The sequence below is a fragment of the Geotrypetes seraphini genome, chromosome 5 (assembly GCF_902459505.1).
Source record: "Geotrypetes seraphini chromosome 5, aGeoSer1.1, whole genome shotgun sequence".
In the NCBI taxonomy this organism is placed as follows: domain Eukaryota; kingdom Metazoa; phylum Chordata; class Amphibia; order Gymnophiona; family Dermophiidae; genus Geotrypetes; species Geotrypetes seraphini.
The window spans coordinates 194,335,273-194,343,813 of record NC_047088.1 but is presented as its reverse complement, the minus strand read 5'-3'; positions in this window follow the sequence as shown (position 1 = coordinate 194,343,813).

Below are 8,541 nucleotides of genomic sequence, written 5' to 3'. Positions count from 1 at the left end.
CAGGCCTTCTGGGGGGACAGGCCTACAAGGGGGAGGTGCAGGCCTTCGGGGGAGGTGCAGGCCTTCGGGGGGGGTGCCAACCTTCAAGGGGGTGCAGGCCTTCAGGGGGGGACAGGCCTTCGGGGGTGCAGGCCTTCGGGGGGGTGCAGACCTTCAAGGGGGGGACAGGCAGGCAGGCCTTAAGGGGGGGACAGGCCTTCAAGGGGGGACAGGCCTTCAAGGGGGTGCAGGCCTTCAAGGGGGGGCAGGCCTTCAAGGGGGGGCAGGCCTTCAAGGGGGGGCAGGCCTTCAAGGGGGGACAGACAGGCCTTCAAGGGGGGACAGGCAGACCTTCAAGGGGGGACAGGCAGACCTTCAAGGGGGGACAGGCAGACCTTTAAGGGGGGGACAGGCCTTTGGGGGGGACCCTGGTTTAGAAGTACACAGAGTGAAGGGGGTGTTCAAAGAGACGTGCATATGCCAAACTTTGGGGGGGGGAAGAAATAGGTCTGAAAATAGAGGAGAGGGAGAGAGATGATGGACCATGGGATTTAGGGAGGGAAGAAACAGAAAGGGAGAGAAATTGGACACAAGGGATGGTATGGAGGAGGGATAGAGATACTGGATAGGAGGGTAATTGGGAAAAGAGGGAGAGATGCCGGATGAAAGGGTAGTTAAGAAAAGGTGGATCTGTGGAGGGAGATGAAAAAAAGGAAAGATACCAGACTTCCTGGGGAGGGAAGGGAAATGGAAAGGGAGGACAGAGTTGGCAGATGGATGGTTAGCAAGAAGAAAGAAGGAGACCCTGGCAAGCAAGTTATCAGAAGAAAACCAGAGCCTTGGACCAACAAGATTTGAAATATAACCAGACAACAAAAGGTAGAAAAATTAATTTTATTTTCTGTTTTGTGATTATAATATGTCAGATTTGAAATGTGTATCCTGCCAGAGCTGGTGTTGGACTGCAAACGTGAGCTAGGATTTAACAGAGAGAGGAAAAGTCCTTTTTGTTTCTTTATTTTATTTACACCACAGCGCCAGTGTGGTTAGGAGAAGCCAAAGGGGGTGAAAAAGCTATAAAACCCACCAGGAGTTTTGAAAAAAATCACCCAACTGGGCAGGAAAATCAAATTGAAAAACCAATTCAATAGGCTGAATCGAATCAAAATTTTTTTTCCTGAATCTGGCAGCATTAGTTTGCGCTACTGTCTTAGACTTTAGGACCTGGGATTGGGGAGAGATGGCATCCTCAGTACTTTATAATGCAAGTGAAACGAGGATTTGGTCAGACTTTTGAAGGGTCTGCAGAAAAAAAATATTGTATCGGCCGGGGACATGAGACAGCAGGAAATGGGAACTTTTCTTCCTTCTATTTTTGTGAATGGAAAGGCTGAGGATGTCAGAGAGTTCAGTTAAAATATGTGCTTTATAAGAAAATATAATAATGTGTTTTATAAAGTTTATAGCATAGCTGGCCTACCCAGTGAGGTGTTCCTAGTGGTGGTGGTGACAGCATGTCAATGTGTTGAGAGGAAGTGGTGGTCTGGGAAATTCTGCTGAGCAAACTCCGGGCCCATTTCCACCCCTCAGTTAGTCCACTCCACTCAACTGGTTCACACACTGAGTGGGTCTTTGGGTGTTGTTTTGGGATCTCTTCCAGTGGTTTATCAGTATCTCCTTCTGGTTCAAGGAAGGAAACTTTGTTATCCTTAGCATTGACCTACAGAATATGTTTGTAACAGCGCTGCTTGTGTGGCATTAGGCTATGTAGTGATCGAAAGAAAAAAAAAGACCTTTGCACATTTTTGCACTATATGGTGGGTGTATGAGGAGATTCACATTTCCTGCACAGCTAAGTCCATGTGAAGTTACCTTGTGCTGTATTTGACATCTAGCAAGGTCTCTGTTTGAAAGGAAAGATCTAAACTTAAAAATGAAGTGGCCAGAAGTTATGGTAAAAGCAGATAGTGTAGCTGGTTTTAAGAAAGATTTGGACAAATTCCTGGAGGAAAAGTCCATAATCTGTTATTAAGACATGGGGGACGTGTCTGCTTGCCCTGGATCGGTAGCATGGAATGTTGCTACTCTTTGGGTTTTGACCAGGTATTAGTGTCCTGGATTGGCTACCATGAGAATGGGCTACCGGGCATGATGGACCATTGGTCTGACCCAGTTAGGCTATTCTTATGTTATGTTCTCATCTGTAGGGGACTTTGTCTTCACTTTTTATTTTAATGTATTTTTTTTCTGGGAACTTATCAATGTTTTTTTATAATGGAAGAGAATTAATGTGTTTGGGATGAGGGGGTAACTAATTTCTTCAGCTAAATAATTCAATCCACCTCAACCAGACATAGGAGAACTCACGCACCATTCACACACCCTCCAACCAAAAACGTCAAAAGAAAAAAACAGTTCGACAACCTCCTAGCCATTCCAGCTGCAACACTCGACCCCCAACTCTACAACCTATTGACCTCGACCACAAACTACAAAACCTTCAAAAAAGAAATAAAAACCCTTCTATTCAAAAAACACATAAAACCGAACTAACACAATCAGAACTGTCCCAAGCATCACCTGCAACTACTCCATATGTACTTCTGATGTCATGACAATTCAGACATAATTTATGTTATGTTTGGAATATAAGAAAATTTTCACTGCCTGTTTCTATTCTGACCATTTATTCTGTTTCATGGTCATTACAAAAAATATTTTTTTACATGGGGGGGGGGTGTCAAAAAATGATGGGCCCCGGGTGCCACATACCCTAGGTACGCCACTGGTCCATCGTGTCCAGCAGTCCACTCACATGGCGGCCCTCTGGTCAAAGACCAGTGCCCTGAGACTAGCCCTACCTGCATACATTCCGGTTCAGCAGGAGCTTGTCTAACTTGGTTTCGAATCCCTGGAGGGTGCGGGCCCTGATGTAGAAGTATAGAGAGGGAGGGAGCAGGCCCTGGTGTGGAAGTACAAAGAGGGAGGGAAGGAGGGGTCCAAACAGATGTGCATATGCTGGACTGAGGGGGAGGGGGGAAAGAAATAATGGGTCTAAAACCAGAGCCACGGGAGAGAAGAACAGAAAGGGAGAGAAGTTGGACACGAGGGATGGTGTGGAGGGGATAGAGATACTGGATAGGAAGGTGAAGAGAAAAGGAGAGATCGTGGATCCTGGGGTGGTGGGGAAGGAGGGAGAGATGCTGGATGAAAGGGTAGTTGAAAAAAGGAGAGATGGTGGAGTCTCACTGCAGGGATGGAGATGAAAAAAAGAGAGAAAGATGCCAGACCTCCGGGGGGGGGGGAGGGAAGAGAAACAAAAGGGGAGGACAGAAATGGAAGATGGATGGTTAACACACAGAAAGAAGAAAACAACAAATGGGAAGGAGACCCTGGCAAGCGAGTTATCAGAAGACAACCAGAGCCTGGGACCAACATGATTTGAATAATGACCAGACAACAAAAGGTAGAAAAAATAATTTTCTTTTTTGTGATTATGTCAGATTTGAAATGTGTATCCTGCCAGAGCTGGTGTTAAGACAGCAAGCGTGAACTAGGACCTAAGAGAGAGAAAAGTTTTTTTTAAAATTTATTTTGTTTGCATCACAGAGCCGGCGTGGGGTTGGAGAGGTTGTAACCCTATACAGTGGTGCCTCACACAACGGATGCCTCGCACAGCGCACGCTGCGCACAACGAACTTTATGTCTTGATTCGTACAACGAACTTCGTTTCACACAACGAAGTCGCCCGAGCTGCATCCTTCTGCGCAGGCACTGCGCTTAACTGCCCTCTCTCCGCCTGGCTCCCTCTTGCCCCCCCGACTCCCCGACACGATCGGGGCAAAAAGGAGCCCAAGCCCTCTTGCCCCGCCGATTCCCCAATTCCCCGACAATATCGGGCCAGGAGGGAGCCCAAGTCCTCCTGGCCACGGCGACCCCCTAACCCCACCCTGCACTACATTACGGGCAGGAGGGATCCCAGGCCCTCCTGCCCTCGACGCAAACCCCCCCTCCCCCCAACGACCGCCCCCCCCAAGAACCTCCGACCGCCCCCCCAGCCGACCCGCGACCCCCCTGGCCGACCCCCACGACACCCCCAACCCCCTTCCCCGTACCTTTCTGTAGTTGGCCGGACAGACGGGAGCCAAACCCGCCTGTCCGGCAGGCAGCCAACGACGGAATGAGGCGGGATTGGCCCATCCGTCCCAAAGCTCCGCCTACTGGTGGGGCCTAAGGCGCCTGGGCCAGTCAGAATAGGCCCGGGAGCCTTAGGTCCCTCCTGGGGGCGGGGCCTGAGGCACATGGGCCCAACCCGACCATGTGCCTCAGGCCCTGCCCCCAGGAGGGACCTAAGGCTCCCGGGCCTATTCTGATTGGCCCAGGCGCCTTAGGCCCCACCAGTAGGCGGAGCTTTGGGACGGATGGGCCAATCCGGCCTCATTCCGTCGTTGGCTGCCTGCCGGACAGGCGGGTTTGGCTCCCGTCTGTCCGGCCAACTACAGAAAGGTACGGGGAAGGGGGTTGGGGTGTCGTGGGGGTCGGCCAGGGGGGTCGCGGGTCGGCTGGGGGGGCGGTCGGAGGTTCTTGGGGGGGGCGGTCGTTGGGGGGAGGGGGGGTTTGCGTCGAGGGCAGGAGGGCCTGGGATCCCTCCTGCCCGTAATGTAGTGCAGGGTGGGGTTAGGGGGTCGCCGTGGCCAGGAGGACTTGGGCTCCCTCCTGGCCCGATATTGTCGGGGAGTTGGGGAATCGGCGGGGCAAGAGGGCTTGGGCTCCCTTTTGCCCCGATCGTGTCGGGGAGTCGGGGGGGCAAGAGGGCTTGAGCTCCCTCTTGCCCCGATCGTGTCGGGGAGTCGGGGGGGCAAGAGGGCTTGAGCTCCCTCTTGCCCCGATCGTGTCGGGGGTGCCAGGGACCACACGGAGTCACCCACCGTACCACCCGATTCGGGTAAGCGCAGGTATCGGTGGGTGGCTTATTTGCGGGGGGGTGCCTTATTTTACATTTTTTTCTAAAAAGGGGGGGCTGTCTTATTTGATGGCCCTGCCTTATCATCGGGGAAACACGGTAGAAAAAAAAAAAAAATGAACAGTTAAGTCCCAGTTTTTGCCGCTGAGACTCTGCCCTCTCTCACTGTAAAATTAGACTCTACTTAGTCTGTCTTTAAATTTAAAAAATGTGTGTTGTTTTAAAAAACAATTATGTTTTTAGATGTATCTAAATAAAAATAATAACCAAAAATTTATCTTTTTTTATGTCATCTTAGCATATTTTATGCTACAGAACGAATTATTTTTTTTAACATGTATTGTTATGGGAAAACGCGTTTCACATAACGAACTTTTCGCATAACAAACTTGCTCCTGGAACGAATTAAGTTCGTTGTGTGAGGCACCACTGTACTTCTATTAAGACTAAGGGGTCCTTTTATTAAGGTGCACATTTAGCGTACCTTAATGAAAGGACCCCCTAAGTATCTTAATAAAAAATTTGGCCCTTGACTTAGCCTATGTTTTAGATTTCGGCCCCTTGATTGAATTTGACACCCCTAGTCTAAGGAAAGGCCCCTGGCTGACAACAGGCAATGCATGTAGTGCTGCTACTGCAAAATTAAGAACCACCAGGAGAGGGACGGGAGAAAATAGCCCTGGGCTGACAAGAGGCAGTCTGTATGTAGTACTGCCATGTTTGCCTCTTCCCTCCCTAAATGTTGATCCTGGGTGGGCCTATGCCCTGCTTCTCTCGTCGTCCTCCCTCTCATCAGAGGAGGGAACTGGCCTGACACAGGGTGTCATAATCATCTTGAGCTGGCTCTGGCTGTAGGCTGGGAATTCTATGACTTTCCCGAAGGCCCTGAGGGTGTCTCTCTCTTGCTTACTGCAATTTGATTTTTTGAGCAGGCAGAAAACTATTGCCAGCTCAAACAATCAAATTCAGAGTAGTGCTGTCAGGGTCTTTGGGGGTTCTCAATGAAGCTATGCTTTTTTTGTTTGTTTGTTTACTTTATTCTTGATGCAGTTTGGTTGAGCAGACAGCCTGCTCAACCAATCAAACTATACTAAGTAAAAAGTATACAAAAAAAAAAATTAAAGAAAAAAAGTACAGTACAGCAGGGTAGTCACTGAAGGCCTGGCCTAAGTGGTTTACAATAGAAAAAGGAGATTTAGGGAAAAAACAACAAACAAAAGCATCCACAAAAGGAAACTTAAGTTAAAGAATTCAATTTACCGCAAATGGAGGGGCATAATCAAAAATGTGCCCAAGTCTGAGGTTGGACGTTATCCCAGGACAAGCAGGCATGATATTCTCACTTGTGGGTGACGTCATCTACGGAGCCCCAGCGCGGACAGCTTTTCAAGCAAACTTGATTGAAGTTTCAAGTTTGCACACTGCACCACGCATGTGCTAGCCTTCTTGCCCACTAGAGGGCGCATCTCCACCTCGTGGTCCTCAGTTCAATTTCATCCGCGGAGCCAGAAGCCCTGTGGAAAAAATTGTGCTCTTGTGCCTTCTGTCGCCGCGGCTGTGTAGGGTATTTCGCGCGGTCGCTGCGTTTTTTTGTCTTGTTTATTCTTTTTTTCCTGTCTTTTCAAAAAAAAAAAAAAATTCGAATTTCATCGCTACCGGGGGCTCCCGGTAGCCGTGGCCGAGGAACCTCGCTTGTTCCCGGCCTCTTTTGGGCCCATGTCCCGGCCCGTAACGGGCTTTAAAAAGTGCGGGCGCTGTGAACGGCTGCTATCGATCACTGATCCACACAGGTGCTGTTTGAGGTGCTTGGGGCCCCAACACCCGACAGCGTCCTGCGAGAAGTGTGCCACCTTCCAGAAGCGGGCACTCAAACGCCGCAAAGCCCGCATGGCAGAACTTTTCTCGGTCGAGTCCCCGCCCGGGAAGGCCTCGAGTTCGGCCTCGGCTTCGGCCCCGGCCTTGACCTCGGCCTCGACATCGGCCTCGACCTCAGCTTCGGGACCATCGGCTTCGCCTCGGGCCTCGTTGCCATCGAAGCAGCCGGCCTCATCCAAGGCCTCGGGTAAGTCTCCACTTCCCTCCTCAGCTCCAGGATCGTCCAGAAAGCCATCCTCGGGCTCTTCGGCGGGAGGGTCCACCTCTGTTAAACCCAAGATGCCCGCGTCCGCCGCCCCGAGGGAATACTCGAGACCGAGGTCGCCCTCTGAGGAGCAGCGGCAGGTCTTGCCACAGGGAATGTCAATCCCCGTGTTCCAAGACTTGCTCCGGGCGTTAATCGCCTCGGAGCTCACCGGGGCCATTGAACATCTGCAGCAGGCTTCGGCCTCGGCTGCTCCGGCCTCGGTGGCCCCGCAGTTGACGACCTCGGCCTCGGGTACCGGGGCTTCGGCTCCCGAGGCGCCCACGGCCTCGACCTCGGCAGTACCCTCGGACCCGGCTTCGCGGGATCCGCCGGAGCGTAGCGCGCGCCCAAAGGACAAGGTGCGCCGGGTGCGGAGGATCTCGTCTTCGTCCTCGGAGTCCTCGCGGGGTTCATCGCCCTCGGGCAGGTCTCGGGCGAGGCGCCGGCCGAGGAAGGCCAAGCGGTCTCGGGCCTCGCCTCGGCGGCGCGGTTGCTCGTCGCCGGCCGGGGCCGAGGCCTTGCAGGTGAGGGACCTGCGGGTAGATAATCCCGTCTTGTTCCGGTCTCCGGCCAGGGAGAGCTCCCGGGCCTCCTCGCCGGGACCGAAGGGTCGGGCTTCGGTGCCTCGGACCCCGGGGGGATCCCCGAGGGGTTCCTTTAGACGCACCCGGTCTCCGACTCCGTCGAGGTCGCAGGATTGTGCCTCGTTGGGGTCGGGGTCCGGTAGGGAGCCCAGATATTCTCACGAGGCCTCTCCCTTCGGCTCCGCCGGCAAGTCTCGGTCTCCCTCTCCTCCTGCTAAACCTTCCTCTTTTACGAGGTTCGGGCAGGATATGGCGGCGGCTTTGGGTGTAGACTTGTCTGAAGGGTCCACTTACACCAAGGAGTTTTTAGAGGAGCAGGATCTTCCTGCCCCACCTCGGGAATCCCCGCGCCTTCCGGTTAACAAGGTCCTCTGCCAGACCTTCCTGAGGAATCTTGAGGCTCCCTTGACGGTCGCTGTGGTCCCCTCAAAAATGGAGTCGAAGTATCGCACCCTCCCTATCAAGGGGTTCGAGAAGGGCCAACTTTCTCACAATTCGCTCCTAGTGGAATCGGCGGTTAAGAAATCGCAGCCCTCCAGGGTCTCGGCCGCGGTCCCGCCGAGTAGGGAGGGCCGGACCTTAGACAAATTCGGGCGTCGTCTCTATGCGAACTCTCTCATGGCAACGAGGGTCCTGAACTACGCCTTTTCGTATTCGTCCTTCCTACGTACGATGGTGCAGGACCTCCCCTCTTTTCGTGAGGTGATACCAGAGTCGCATAGGGACAGGTTTGCCACCTTCAGCTCTAATCTGGCCCAGCTGCGCCTATATTTGTTCCACGCAGTTTACGATGCGTTTGAACTTGCCTCGAGGGTATCGGCCTGTGCGGTGGCCATGCGCCGGCTGGCGTGGCTCCGTACCCTCGAGATGGAGGCGCATTTGCAGGAACGCCT